Below are 15,806 nucleotides of genomic sequence, written 5' to 3'. Positions count from 1 at the left end.
GGTCACTGGAATAGTGCACATTGTACAGTATACATTGTACCCAATAGGTGATTTTTCATCCCCTACCCCCTCCCATTCTTCCCCCTTCCGAGTCTCCAGCGTCCATGATCCTAGTCCGCCTACCTTTGCCTACCCATAGCTTAGCTCTCGCTTTTAAGTAAGAACAGGTAGTATTTGGTTTCCCACTCCTGAGTTACTTCACTTACGATAATGGCCTCCAGTTTCATCCAAGTTGCTGCAAAAGACTTTATTTCGCTCTTTTTTATGGCTGAGTAGTATTCCATGGCACGTGTGTGTGTGTGTGTGTGTGTGTGTGTGTGTGTGTGTATCACATTTTCTTTCATCCAGATTTTTGAGTCCACAATCCGTGTAAACCCTTGGGACCATCCCACCCATGACGATGGGCATTTGGGGTAAATTATTAAAATGATGACATCCAGCTGGGTGCGGTGGCTCATGCCTGTAATCCCAGCACTTTGGGAGGCTGAGGTGGGCATATCACTTGAGGTCAGGAGTTCGAGGCCAGCCTGGCCATCATGTTGAAACCCCATTTCTACTAAAAATACAAAAAGTAGCCAGGTTTGGTGGTGCACGCCTGTGGTCCCAGCTACTTGGGAGGCTGAGGTGGGAGAATCGCTTGAACCCAGGAGGTGGAGCTTGCAGCGAGTTGAGATAATGCCACTGCACTCCAGCCTGGGCGACAGAGTGAGACTCCATCTCAAAAAATAAAAATAAAGTAAAATGATGACATCCAAATCACAATTTCTCTTACAAGTATACTTCACCGGAACATTGAGGGCACAAGCTGATGGTGGGTGTCTTGGACCCCAAAGCTGTGGGGGTGAGGAAGGCCTTTGCAGGGCTGCTGACCACCCAGCATGCCCAGGAAGCTTCCAGAACAGGGGCTGAGGGAGGAAAGAGGCTTGGGGTGTAGGAGGCTGCAGGATGTTATGTGGGGCAGCCCGTTCCCCTCCCACTGCAGTGACAGGCTCTGGAATTTCTTCAGAAATTCGGCTAGATCTTGGGAGCCAGAGCCCTGGAGAACCTAGAAAGGAGACAGCCCCTCCCAAGGCCCCACCTGGACTCTGCCTGGGGTCACAGCTGGGTGAGAACTGATGCCCAGACTGGTCCAGCCTCACCCCGACTGATGCAGGTGGCCTGGGCCCTGAGACTGGCCTTGGTCTCCCCATCCCTGGCTCCCTGATCTGTCCCCAAGCACCCCCACCCCAGGCCCTGTCCCCACTTCCCCCCCCACCTCCTTACTGCCCTCCTCCCGAAGCACCGACTCCGCCCCCTCCCTCTCTTCCTTATCTTTTTCTAACCTTTCGCATTTTTTAGTCTCATTTCCTGTCGGGTTTTGCATTTCCCTCCCCCGCCCCTCCCAGCCTATGACATACTTTCTCTCCTTTATTCTCTCCTGCCTCCTCTGGCCTTCGGACTCCTGCCCGCGCCGCCCGCAGCCTCCTCCTGGCCCTGCAGCCCCTGGGTGGGCGGCGCCCCTCGGAGGACGGGTCCGGGCCCGCGGGGACGGAGGGCCCGGTCGCCTGGAGGAAGCCGGAGGCCTGCGTGGAGGAGGCGCCCCGCGCAGCTGGCTGGCGGAGCATGAGCGCCCCAGGTAGGCGCAGCGGGGTTGGGAGAGCTGGCGGAGGGGGAGCACGAGGCGGGGAGTTGGGAGTAAAGAGGAGGGCACGGAGAGGAGATGGGGGGCATCAGTGAGATGACACGGTGGGGAGGCGTGGGGGGATGGGAGTGGCTCCTGCTGGTCCCGCGATGCTGGGGGTATCCTTCCCTCTCCATCTCTGTCCCCCTGCCCCCCTTCTCTCTCTCACTCTCCTCTCCCCTTTTTCCCTTCCAACCCTTTTTCTCCCTCACTTTCCACCTTGTGTGCCTCTACTCCGTGTCTCTCTGAGCGTCTCTGAGTATCACCGCCCAGCAAAGCCCCTACCTCCTCCTACTGGACAGGAAAAAACCGGGGGTCAGGAGGCTGCAGCCCCTTGGTGCACCTGCCCCAGAGGGAGGAAGAGAAACTTTTCTGACACCTGAAAGGCCCGGAAGTTTGCAGACCACAGCCCAGCCTGACTCAGAGGCTCCTGGGAAGGTGGGGCCTGGCTCAGGGAGGAAGGGCAGCCCCATCAAAAGTGGGTGCAGAGCTGGGAGATGGGAGAGGACAGCCCCCCGCAGAGACTCTACTAGAAAGGGGGTGGTGGGGGCACAGGAGGGGGCCCAGGTTCCCGACTGAAACCCGGAGCAGGTCCTAGCGGCCTCAGGCCTGAAAGCCACCTCCCTCAGGAGGCCCTTCCAGGCCCATTGGGGCCACCAGGACTTCTGCTGAGCCCCCTCTGCAGATAGGGGCAGAGAGGGTGTTTCTGTCACTCGGGGGCTCTGAGCACCGCTGGAGGCTGTCACGGGGACCCAGGTTCATGGACAGTGGTCTCAGCTGTGAGCTTCGGGGCTGCCCACACAAACTTGGTCTTGGACCAAACTGACCTCTCTCTGCCTGGCCTGCTCTCAAAGCCTTTGATTTGTAGTTCAAAAAATTTTCTCCTAACATTTATGACTCGTCTTGAAGGTATAAGGTTACCAACCTACCAGAAAGGGGAGAAAAATAGTCGATCATTCATTCCGTGTTTATTGAGTGCTCAGCCTGTGCATAATGCGTGCTGGAAATCCCGGGAGCCAGGAATTAATATGAGGACAGGAATTTCTCTGTAAGTGTCCATTTCTGTGCTTTCGCGGAAACTCCAGTTCTCTCCCCAGCAAGGCATCTGTAAAGAGATGACACCCCTGCCTCGGGCCAGGGCTGCCCTGAGGAGCGCAACAGTGACCAGGACTCAGCGTAGTCAAGGCCAGGGAATGCTTGGACCCGTGTGGATGTTACTTGCCTGGGCATCAGATAGGCAGGCCGTGGCTCCACTGGCCCCAGCAGTCTTCAGTTAATGCATGAATGGTCCTTGATGTGATTTTTAAAAAATCGTGGTGAAATACACGTGACATAAAATTAGCTCATTGAACCACTTTGAAGCGCACAGTTGAGTGGCGTTAAGCCCATTCACGTTGTCTTGCGGCCGTCACCACCATCCAGCTCTTCCCAAACCGAAACTATGTCCCCCATTAAACAACAGCTCCCTGGCTCCCTCCTCAGCCCCTGGCAGCCACCCTTCTCCATTCTGTCTCTAGGAATCTGATGACTTTCGGGACCCCATATAAGGGGGCTCATACAACCTATGTCCTTCCTGTGCCTGGCTTATTTCTCTGAGCCTCATGTCCTCAAGTTTCATCTGTGTTGTAGCCTGTGACCAAATCTCCTTCCTTTTTCAGGATGAATAATATTCTATCGTGCAGATAGACCATATTTTGTGTATCCGCTCATCCTTCATGTGATTTTAAAAAATGACTTCTGGATGGGCGCAGTGGCCCATGCCTGTAATCCCAGCACTTTGGGAGGCCAAGGCGGGCAGATCACCTGAGGACAGGAGTTCCAGACCAGCCCGGCTAAAGTGGAGAAACACTATCTCTACTAAAAATACACACAAAAAATTAGCCTGGCGTGGTGGCGCACGCCTGTAGTCCCAGCTACTTAGGAGGCTGAGGCAGGAGAATCGCTTTGAACTGGGGAGGCGGAGGTTGCGGTGAGATGAGATCGTACCACTGCACTCCAGCCTGGGCAACAGAGCAAGACTCTGTCTCAAAAAAAAAGACTTCTAAACCAAGCTCTTCTAAAGATGACACACTTGTTTAAATCCATCAGTGGGCATGTGTGGGTGGCTTTGTACTTGGTGCCACAGGGGATGCAGGAGGGATGTGAGAAGCAGCGCTCCACCCTGAATAGGTTCATCACACAGTCTGTGTACACCGTGGTCAGAGTGTGGCTGAGACACACATGAGCTGGAAAAGAATTAGGAGGAGCGGGAAGGGCAGCAGGGAGTGAGCTTGGGAGATGGTAGGACTCAGAAGGTCCAGGGATTCCTGGAAGGTTCCAGGCTGAGATGGTGCTGAAAATCTCAGGGAGGAAGGGCATCCCTACCAAAAGGGGCTGCGGAGCTGGGAGACGCGACAGGACAGCCCCCTGTGGACACTTTACTAGGGAGGGGGTGGCAGGGTCACAGGAGGGGGCCCAGGTTCTAGGAGTCCAAGAGTTCAAGACCAGCCTGGGCAACATGGCGGGACCTTGTCTCTACAAAAAATACCAAAAAATTAGCCAGACAGGGTGGTGTGCATCTGCAGTCCCAGCTACTTGGGAGGCTGAGGCAGGAGGATCATTTGAGCCTGGGATGCAGAAGTTGCAGTGAGCTAAGATGGCGCCACTGCACTCCAGCTTGGGCTACAGAGCAAGGCCCTTTATCGAAAAAAAAAAAAAAAGTGAGGGGCAATGTCTGGACTTCCTTATCCTATGCAGTGATTCTGGACCCTTCCGATAAAAGACTTGCTTCCTGGGACTGAGGGGCTGTGTGACTGTGGCTTGGTGGTGGCTGGCAGGGGCCGTGGAGATGAAGACGCATTTGTGATCATAGCTCCTCATAGCATGTCACGCGTGAAAGGCCAAATGGGGTCCCGATTTTCAGATGATGATGAAAAGGCGTGTCAAATGCTGAAAAATGGAGCCTCTTCGAATCCATTTTAAAAACCGCCTTTAGGCATGGTGGCTCACACCTGTAATCCCAGCACTTTGGGAGGCGGAGGTGGGCAGATCGCTTGAGGTCAGGAGTTTGAGACCAGCCTAGGCAACATGGTGAAACCCCGTCTCTACTAAAAATACAAAAATTAGGCGGGCGCCTGTAATTCCAGCTACTCGGGATGCTGAGGCAGGAGAATCGCTTAAACCTAGGAGGCAGAGGTTGCAGTGAGCCAGGATTGCCCCACTGCACTCCAGCCTGGGCAAAAGAGTAAGACTCTGTCTCCAGAAAAGAAAAGAAAAAAAAAAAAACACTTTCCATTCCCTCTTGCCCAGCCCCTGCACTCTCTGCTTTGCAGGCAGTGCCCCCAGCGGCATTCCATCTCTTGGGTTGGAGCCCATGAAGGCATGGGTTCGAGGCATGACTACTGATCTGTGCTAGCCGTGTGACCTTAGACAGGCTTCCCGTCACCTCAGCTCTCTGAAAGTCATTTCTCTAATGAAATCAGGATATCAATACTGGTTATTTTCAGTATTGTCAGTTACACCAAGCATAAAATGAGAAAATGCGGCATATGACATAGGATTACCTTTGCCGTGATGACTAAGGTCTGGAGCAGATCAGAGGTTGGACTCTGGAGTCCAGACCCAGGGCTGCAGTGCCAGCCTTCCCGCAAACACCAGCTGGATGGACCTCGTTACTTTTTTCTGGTGCAACCTCAGATTCCTTATCTGCAATCTCAATCTTACGGGGGAATTATGAGGCCCAAGGAAATCATAGACGGAGCTGATGCTCCGTCAATCTACCCTGTAGAAAAACCCTCTCTCTTGGTGGTTGCAGTACCCAATCAGTCTAGAAAATATCTTGATTGGCTGGGCACGGTGGCTCATGGCTGTAATCCCAGCACTTCGGGAGGCCAAGGAGGAGGATGGCTTGAGTCCAGGAGTTCCAGACCAGCCAGCCTGGGCAACATGATGAGACCATGTCTCTACAAAACAAATACTAAAAAATTAGCCAGGCATAGTGGTCCCTCCTTACTTGGGAGGCTGAGGCAGGAGGATCATCTGGGTCTGGGATGCAGAAGTTGCAGTGAGCCAAGATCACACCACTGCGCTCCAGCTTGGGTGACAGAGCAAGACCCTGTCTCAAACAAACAAACAAACAAACAAAAACAGAAAATATTTTGATCGATTGATTGAAATACAGAAACAAAAACAAAAAGAGAAAGAAAAGGCAACCTTCAAGGGAGCCCCTTCAACATGCTCTTCTGCTAAAGAAAAATTAGAAGGTAGCCGGGCGTGGTGGCTCACACCTGAAATCCTAGCACTTTGGGAGGCTGAGGTGGGCAGATTGCCTGTGGTCAGGAGTTCAAGTCCAGTCTGCAGTCTGGCCAACATGGTGAAACCCCATCTCTACTAAAAATACAAAAAAATTACGCAAGCGTGGGGGCAGGCACCTGTAATCCCAGCTATTCGGGAGGCTGAGGCAGGGTTATTGCTTGAACCAGGGAGGCGGAGGTTGCAGCAAGCCGAGATCGTGCCACTGCACTCCAGCCTGGGCAACAGAGCGAGACTCCGACTCAAAAAAAAAAAAAAAGAAAAACGAAAAGAAGAAAAATTAGAAGGCACAGATTCCAGATGCCAGCCTCTTCCTGTGGCAGGCCACATAAGAAAAGCATGGCCAGGGCACTGCACGCTCCATACAAAGAAGATTCCCCACGCCTTGTCTGCATTCTCTCCTTGAGGGACTGCCGCTCTCTGGGTCAGTGGTTTTAATGGGGTGATTATTTTCGGAAGGGTAACCTTTTGGGTTGTGATTTGTTCAAGGGCTCAGAAATTATAATGGTCACTGTCACATTTGTGTAATAGGTGTTGGTGGCCGAGAGCCAGAGGGTGATAAAAGTCCTTCCAGTCCCATCTGTGTGGCTGTCACTTCTTCTTCTCCTCTCCTGCTCCTCCAAGCACACTCGTTCCTCCGAAGTGCTGGGTTCCTCCTGGCCCAGCCGGGGCCATTCCTCAGTGGGCATTAATCTTGCAAGTGTGAGAGCAAGAGAGGGGCATGTGCAGTATCCATGCTGCAAACAGGGCTCCATCCTCCTCTGTGTGGTTTCTGTGTCTCGCATGTCATCTTCCTTCCTGCCCCTCTGCAACTCAGGAATTTGCTGTCTTTATACCCAAGTACCACAGCAGCATAGTGGGGGCTGCCCCATGCCATGTCCTCGGTCCTAGTGGTGTCAAAGGCAACACCTGCCAGGACAATGCTGGTTATGATCGCTGCCGTCCCCTGGGACTGGCCTCATTCATTAAGAGGCAAGATTTAAAAAAAAAAAAAAAAGCCAGGCACGAGGGCTCACGCCTGTAATCCCAGCAGTCCAGCACTTTGGGAGGCAAAAGCGGGAGGATTGCTTGAACTCAGGAGTTCGAGACCAGCCTGGGTCTCCCCATCTCTATAAAAAATTTAAAAATGAGCCAGGTATGGTGGTATGCACCTGTGGTTCCAGCTACTCAGGAGGCTGAGGTGGGACGATTGCTAGAGCCCAGGAATTTGAGGCTGCAGGGAGCCGTGATTGCACCACTACACTCCAGCATGGGCAACAGAGTAAGACCCTGTCTCAAAAAAAAAAAAAAAGGCAAAGCTGCTTTCTGGAGAGATCTACAGACTTAGAGCCTGGCAGACGAGGTGTCCATTCCGGCTCCACTGCCTGCAATCTCTGTGACCCCAACAAAGTCACATGATGATTTTGAGCCTCAATTGCTGCACGTGTAAAATGGGTGTAAAATTACCACCCCTGGCTGGGCACGGTGGGTCACACCTGTAATCCCAGCACTTTGGGAGGCCAAGGCGGGCGGATCACCTGAGGTCAGGAGTTTGAGACATGGCAAAACCCCGTCTCTACTAAAAGTACAAAAATTAGGCCGGGCACGGTGGCTCACATCTGTGATCCCAGCACTTTGGGAGGCTGAGGCAGGCGGATCACAACGTCAGGAGATTGAGACCATCCTGGCTAATATGGTGAAACCCTGTCTCTACTAAAAATACAAAAAAAAATTAGCTGGGTGTGGTGGTGGGAGCCTGTAGTCCCAGCTACTCTGGAGGCTGAGGCAGGAGAATGGCGTGAACCCAGGAAGCAGAGCTTGCAGTGAGCCAAGATCGCACCACTGCACTCCAGCCTGGGTGACAGAGCAAGACTCCATCTCAAAAAAAAAAAAAAAAAGAAAAAGAAAAGTACGAAAATTAGCTGGGTGTGGTGGCGGGCACCTGTAATCCCAGCTACTTGGGAAGCTGAGGCAGGAGAATCACTTGAACCCGGGAGGTAGAGGTTGGAGTGAGCCAAGATTGTGCCACTGCACTCCAGCCTGGCCAACAGAGCGAGACTCTATCACAAAATAATAATAATAATGATACCAGCCCTAGATTAGCATAGACCAAAGTGTTTCCAAACGCACCGAATGTGTCAAGGGCTTCTGTGGGCTTCTGCTTTTAAGTTTTACTTCTGACTTGCTTATTCAGAGGCCAGGAGGGAGAGCAGAGAGAGATGAGTTAAATGCAAAACAGAATATATGTGGCAAAGAGCTATTTCCTTAATTTACTAAGAACTCTTGAAAACCAATTAGACACGGGAACTGGCACGCTTTTTCTTGAAAGCTCCAAATAGTAAATATTTTAGGCCTTGTGAGCCAGAGAGTCTCTGTCGAAGGTACCAACTCTGTCCTTGTGGGGTAGAGGTGGCTGCAGATGGGAGTGAGTGTGGCCACTTTTGGCGCAGTGGACGGTACAAGACTGGACCCTCAGTGGGAGTGTCCAGACCCCAAAATTAGTGAATTGAACCAATGGAAAAAATGGTGAAAGGTACAAACACGTGGAATATGAGCAGGTCAGTCAGCATGCTTCGTTTGTAATTAAATCCATGTGAAGAAATACAACAGGGACAAAGCGTTTTCCACCTGTCAGACTGGCAAACATCAAAAAGTTTGATAGGCTGGGCATGGCAGCTCACACCTGTGATCCCAACACTTTGGGAAGCCCAGGTGGAGGGATCACTTCAGCCTAGGAGTTTGAGACCAGCCTGGGCGACATAGTGAGATCCCACCTCTACAAAAAATTTTAAAAAATTAGCCAGGCATGGTGGGACACACCTGTAGTAGTCTTAGCTCCTCCAGAGGCTAAGATGGGAGGATCACTTGAGCCCAGGAGTTCGAGGCTGCAGTGAGCTAGGATTGCACCACTGCACTCCAGCCTGGGCAGTAAGCAAGACCCCATCTCTAAAACTAAAAGAAAAAGAAAGGCAAAACTGATTGCCCATCAGTAAAAATAATAATAATATTTTTAAAAAATTAAGGTATAACACACGCACAGTACAGTTTCAAGCATACAAACAGCTTGACGGGCTTTTACATACACTTCTGGAGCCCATCACCCAGATCAAGATCTGGATCCTTTCTAGGTTCTGGGGAAGTGCCATATCCCCTCCCAGTCATTACCCCTCCCCTGTCCCCTAAGCGAAGACCCTTCCAACCTCTATCCATCCTTGAACTTCACATGGACAGAGTCACATTCAATGTTTCTTTTTCGTTGCTACACAGTATTTCGTGGTATAAATTTACCTCAGTAGGGGCAGGCACTGTGGCTTATACCTGTAATCCCAGCACTTTGGGAGGCCAAGGCAGGCAGATTGCTTTGAGCTCAGGAGTTGAAGACCAGCCTGGGCAACATGGTGAAACCATCTCTACAAAAATTCAAAAATTAGCCAAGCATTGGTGGCTTGCGCCTATAATCCCAGCTACTCAGGAGGCTGAGGCTGGAGAATTGCTTGAGCCCAAGAAAGCGGAGGTTGCAGTGAGCCAAGATCGCACCACTGCACTCCAGCCTGGGTGACAGAATGAGACCTGAATCGAAAAAAAAAAAAATTACCACAATTTACTCATCCACCTGACCATTGATAAACGTTTCTGTTGCTTACAGTTCGGGGCTAGTATGATGAAACCACTGTGAACATTCTTATGTGTGTCTTGGTGGTGATGGCCCTTAAAAAAAAAAAATCTGGAAGCAGCCTGGGCACAGTGGCTCATGTCTATCATCCCAGCACTTGGGGAGGCTGAGGCAGGAGGATGGCTTGAGCCTAGTTGTTTGAGACCAGCCTGGGCAACATAGGGAGACTCCATCTCTACAAAAAATGTAAAAGTTAGCTGGGTGTAGTGGCCATGCCTGTGGTCCTAGCTCCTTGGGAGGCTGAGGTGGGAGGATCACTTGAGCTCAGGAGGTAGAGGCTACAGTAAGCTGTGATTGCACCACTGCACTCCAGCCTGGGTGACAGAGGGAGACCTTGTCTCTGAAATTTAAAAAATCCAAGGGGGACCGGGTGTGGTGGCTCACACCTGTAATCCCAGCACTTTGGGAGGCCGAGGTGGGTGGATCACGAGGTCAGGAGATCAAGACCATCCTGGCTAACACGGTGAAACCCCATCTCTACTAAAAATATAAAAAAATTGGCCAGGCGTGTGGCGGGTGCCTGTAGTCCCAGCTACTCGGGAGGCTGAGGCAGGAGAATGGTGTGAAACCGGGAGGCGGAGCTTGTAGTGAGCTGAGATCGCGCCACTGCACTCCAGCCTGGGCTACAGAGTGAGACTCTGTCTCAAAAAAAAAAAAAAATCCAAGGCAAGCAGAGGCCCTGTGCCCGCGTTTTCTGCGGTTTAGTAAATTGCTATGTCAGTGGATAAATGTTGGTGTGAAGTAAAACTGTAACGTTATTGACATTAGTGCTTCGTTGCCTGCCTCTGCGTAAGGATTATGTGATTCGTGGAAATCTTCTAAGAAGAAATGGACTATTTTTAAAGGGATTCAGGTATCGTTGGTTCCGGAGGAAACGTTCAGCAGAATAATAACGATACCTCACACCGCCTTCCAAAACTCCTGACTTCAATTCTCAGACGTGTTTCAAAAACCAGCTTGTTAACCTGCGGAGAGCCTCTGGGAGCTGACACGGGGATCCCTGTTTGCCAATGAACAGGCACCGTGATCCCTGTTTGAGTCCCTGAGGCACGCAGAGGTTCTTGGCTCTTCGTAGGAGAGTTCTTGATCTTTGAAAAATGTGTCTCCTCCTTCTTAAAGGACGGCCTTTTACCAGGCCCTGTTCCGAGTGTTCTGAGCTCGGGGAGGTCTTAGACTGGCGAAGAGCATGACCTAGTGGGGAAAGGACCCAGCTCCAGTACGAGCAGAAGGCCGTCTGTGCGCCGGGGACGGGTCACCCTGTCTCCTCACTCATTTTATGTGGAAGTTCGATGTAATTTTGTCTTGCAATATTGCCCAGGCTGGAGTGCAATGGTGCCATCAGAGCTCACTGCAGCCTCAGCCTCCTGGGTTCAAGCAGTCCTCTCACCTCAGCCTCCCAACTAGCTGCGACTACAGGCATGGGACACCATGACCGGCTAATTTTTTTATTTTTTGTAGAGATGAGGGTCTTGCTATGTTGCCCAGGCTGGTCTCGAACTCCTAGGCTCAAACTATCCTCCAGCCTCAGCCTCCCAAAGTTCTGGGATTACAGATGTGAGCCACCGTGCCCAGCCCTGTATCTTTCTTAACAAATTTATACATATATACATATTACTTTTTAAAAATTATATATGTAATTATATGTATAATTATATATAATTGTATATAATTATGTATATATTTGTATAATATATAATTATATAATTTATATATATATAATTTAATAATTTTATATATACACTTTTATTTTCTTTGAGACAGAGTCTCACTCTTGTTGCCCAGGCTGGAGTGCAGTAGCGCAATCTCGGCTCACTGCGACCTCCACCTCCTGGGTTCAGGCAATTCTCCTGCCTCAGCCTCCTGAGTAGCTGGAATTACAGGTGTACACCACCACGCCCAGCTAATTTTGTATTTTTAGTAGAGATAGGGTTTCACCATGTTGGCCAGGCTGGTCTCGAACCCCTGACCTCAGGCGATCCGCCTGCCTCAGCCTCCTAAAGTGCTAGGATGACAGGCATGAGCCACCGTGCCCAGCTGTAATTTTAAAATATATTTTAAGGATCAACCTTATGTCTTATGGCAGAGTCAGACTAATGGGCCTCAGAGGCCCTCCTCCCACTGCACTGGTGGCCTTACTTCCCCCTCCCACCTGCCTGGTGCCTCCTGCCTCTGCGCCTGGCACCTGACCCTGCCCTGGGCCTGAGATGATGATCCGGCCACCTGCCAAGGCCCACTCTGCACAGGCACCAGAGCCCACGTCTCTCCAATCAAAGACGCTTCTCGAGCAACTGTCCTCTCTCTCTGCTGCATCTTCCATTCTGTATTCCCTCTCTACGGGGACCATTCCTATCCAAGTGCAACTGATCTACTGCAATTTCACCCACTTTAAAACAAACAAATGACAAACCTGTCTTGATTTTACATTCCCCTCCAGCCTTTGCCGCATTTCTCTGCACCCCCTTTGTATTAATTTGCTGGGGCTGTCATAACAAAATCCCACAGACTGGGCAGCTGCAGCAATAGACATTTATTGCCTTGCATTTCTGGAGGCTGGAAGTCCTAGATCAAGGTGCTGAGCAGGCTGGTTCCTTCTGAGGCCTCTGTCTGCAGCTCCCAGGTGCTGTTTTCTCCCCGTGTCCTCGCCTGGCCTTTTCTCTTGAGTGTGTGTCCCCTGGGTCTCTGTGCCTCCAATTTCCTCTTGGTATAAAGACACAGGTCAGACTGGATTAGGGCCCACTCCAATAGCTCCACTTCAATTTCATCACCTCTTTAAAGACCCTGTCTTCAAATACAGTCCCATTCTGAGGTCCTGGGGCTTAGGACGTCCATAATAGGAATTTGGAGGGTCAGGATTCAGCCCATAACACCTTTACAGCAAAGTGTTGTCTGTACTCCTTGTCTTAATTCTTCTCCTCCCCTTCCATCTTGAGCCCACTTTAGTCAGGCTTTTGCCCCAGTACTCAATTTAAAACAGCTCTAGACAAAGCCGCCCACATGGCCAGGTGTGGGCTCACACCTGTAATCTCAGCACTTTGGGAGACCAAGGCAGGAGGATCACTTGAGGCTATGAATTTGAGACCAGTCTGGGCAACACAGGAGACCCCGTCTCTACAGGAAAAAAAAAAAAAAAAGCCATGTATTGTGGTGTGCACCTGTGGTCCCAGCTACTCGGGAGGCTGAAGTGGGAGGATCACTTGAGCCCAGGAGGTCGAGGCTGTAGCAAGCTATGATCACACCACTGCATTCCAGCCTGGATGACAGAGTAAGACCCTGTCTCAAAAAACAAAAACACAAAGTCACCAATGCCCTTATCTGATGGCTCATTCTCTGTCCTTATAGATCTTGACCTCAGCAGCATCTGAGGCCCATTCTTCTCTCCTCTTTGAAACACACGTTCCTTTGGCTTTGGGGCCTCTCCATCTTGTTTCTTTCCCTCTTTACTGGCTACTCCTTCCTGGCCTCTCTTTTCTGACTCCTCTGTCTCCCTCACCTCTGAGGTCAAACTGCCCGGAGCTCAGTCCGTTGGCCTCTTCCCCCTGGGTGGTCTCCTCCCACCTCTTGCTTTAAAAGTCATCTATATGCCAACGACTCCCAAGTTTATATCTTCCTCCCAGGCTCTGCTCTTGAACTTTAGACTTTAATATCCAACAGTCTTCACATGTCTGCCTGGACATGGAGCGAATCCAAAATCAAACTTGTGATTTTCCAAACTCTCTCTTCCATCCTGCCTGGGGCTCAGGCTTAAGATCCTTGGAACTGTCCTTCACTTCTCTGTTGGTAGTTTGTCCGCTTGCTGGGCACCGAAAAGAAAATTTGCTCAGGCTAGGTCATGAAGAATGTCATTCTCATGCATCTTTTGATAGGGAAATCTTTTTTTTTTTTTTGAGACACATCTCACTCTCGCCCAGGCTGGAATGCAGTAGCATGATCTCGGCTCACTGCAACTTCCACCTCCTGGGCTCAAGCAATCCTCCTGCCTCAGCCTCCCAAGTAGCTGAGACTATAGGCATGCACCACCATGCCCAGCTAATTTTGGTATTTTTTGTAGAGACAAGGTTTTGCCATGTCACCCAGGCTGGTCTCCAACTCCTGGATTCAAGTGATCTGCTCCCCTTGGCCTCCCAAAGTGCTGGGATTATAGGCGTGAGCCATCTTGCCCCACCGTGATGGGGGAATTCTTTCTGCAGTAGAGAGGGCACTACACAGTGCACTGGAGAAGCCACTGGGCTCAGAATGAGGGATTTGAGTTTTGGACACTTACCCATTGGGCAGTCTGGGCCAAGTTCCCTTTCACCTCTGGGGCTCAGTTTTCTCCTAAGTCAAATTAGAAGACTGTACAGGGCTTGGGGCAGTAAATGGGTTGCATCTGGCAAGCCAATTCCAATCAACTAGTAATGTCTTGCTGGAGCACCGCATTGAGGACCCAAGCTCAGTGATCGATCACTGACATTTGCCCATGGGTGTGAATCTGAACGTGGAAGCTGGGCTGCCCCATCAGTCATCTGCACTTGCTCTGCATGACCCAGAGCCCTTCTAGCCTTGAAAATCCACGATATAAAGACACATGCATGTGAATGTTCATGGCAGCACTATTCATGGTAGCAAAGACATGAAATCAACCTAAATGCCTATCAATGATAGATTGGATACAGAAAGTGTGGTACATATACACCATGGAATACTATGCAGCCATAAAAAAGAATGAGATCATATCTTCTGCAGGAACATGGCTACAGCTGGAGGCCATTATCCTAAGTGAATTAATGCAGGTATACAAAACCAAATACCTCCTGTTCTCACTTATAAGCGGGAGCTAAATGATGAGAGCACATGGACACAAAGACAGGAACGACACATAGTGGGGCCTCCTTGAGGGTGGAGGGTGGGAAGAGGAAGAGGACCTGAAAAAAAGTAACTATTGGGGGCTGGGCACAGTGACTCACACCTGTAATCTCAGCACTTTGGGTGGCCAAGGCAGGTAGATCACTTGAGGTCAGGAGTTCAAGACCAACCTGGCCAACATGGCAAAAACCCGTCTCTACTAAAAATACAAAAATTAGCCAGATATGGTGGCAGGCGCCTGCATTCCCAGCTACTCAGGAGGCTGAGGCAGGAGAATCACTTGAACCCGGGAGGTGGAGGTTGCAATGAGCTGAGATTGTGCCCCTGCGCTCTAGCCTGGGTGACAGAGCAAGACTCCATCTTGGGGGGGGGAAAAAAAGGAACTACTGGGTACTAGGCTTAGTATCTGGGTGATGAAATAATCGATACAACAAACCCCCATGACACTAGTTTACCTGTATAGCAAACCTGCAGGTATACCCCAGAGCCTAAAATAAAAGTTAAAAAAAAAAAAAATCCATGATGACCTCGTGACCTTGAACAAATCGTTTCACTGTCCCAAGATTTTATTTCTTCATGAATAAGATGGAGATAAATAATTCCTGCCTTGCCACTACACAAAATTGCTCTCAGGACAATGGAAGTAGATGAAAAATGGCGCTGGAGGTTTATATGCACCGTTGTATAAAGGGGAAGTTTCATTTTTTATTAATTGACCTCTCCAGTTGTGGATTCCTGTTGGTCACGCACTCCTCTGAACCATCTGACCGGGTGGGTTGAAAGCCCTAGCTTTCCCTGTTAATGGATTCCGTTTGCTGCCCCCCACTCTGGCAAGACAAGGTCATTTGGATTTCCCTGGTGCGGAGGAGAAAGGGGATTAATATGGGCGTTGGATGCTGGATGTGATCCTTCCGTGCTTGGAAGATCTCAGCATTCTTTTTTTTCTTTTTTTTTTTTTTTTAAATCTACGTTCTGGGATCCATGTGCAGAACGTGCAGGTTTATTACATAGGTATACATGTGCCATGGTGGTTTGTGCACCCATCAACCCGTCATCTAGGTTTTAAGTCCCGCATGCATTAGGTATTTGTCCTAATGCTCTCCCTCCCCTTGCCCTCCAACCCCCAACAGGGCCCAGTGTGTGATGTTCCCCTCCCTGTGTCCACAGATCTCAGCATTGTTTTTTGTTTTTGTTTTTTTGAGACAGAGTCTCGCTGTGTCGCCCAGGCTGGAGTGCAGTGGCGCCATCTCACTCACTACAAGCTCCGCCTCCCGGGTTCACGTTCACGCCATTCTCCTGCCTCAGCCTCCCGAGTAGCTGGGACTACAGGCACCCGCCACCACGCCAGGCTAATTTTTTGTA

The 15,806-nt window shown here is 50.4% G+C and overlaps 1 protein-coding gene across 3 annotated transcripts in view; it reads left to right on the top strand.

Moving 5' to 3' along the window:
* The first annotated feature begins 1,336 nt into the window (after nt 1-1,336).
* Nucleotides 1,337-15,806, top strand: part of CARD11 (caspase recruitment domain family member 11) — a 137,910-nt gene continuing 123,440 nt past the window's right edge. For 2 of the 3 annotated variants that reach the window (XM_055292196.2, XM_055292194.2), the window contains exon 1: nt 1,337-1,615. The gene's annotated coding sequence lies outside the window, so the exon portion shown is untranslated. The remainder of the gene's footprint in view (nt 1,616-15,806) is intronic. The other variant, XM_063646051.1, reaches the window with a different exon arrangement.

The sequence above is a fragment of the Symphalangus syndactylus genome, chromosome 9, assembly GCF_028878055.3.
Source record: "Symphalangus syndactylus isolate Jambi chromosome 9, NHGRI_mSymSyn1-v2.1_pri, whole genome shotgun sequence".
Taxonomy (NCBI): domain Eukaryota; kingdom Metazoa; phylum Chordata; class Mammalia; order Primates; family Hylobatidae; genus Symphalangus; species Symphalangus syndactylus.
Note: the sequence above shows the minus strand (reverse complement) of the source record. Positions and strands in the feature narration are given on the sequence as shown.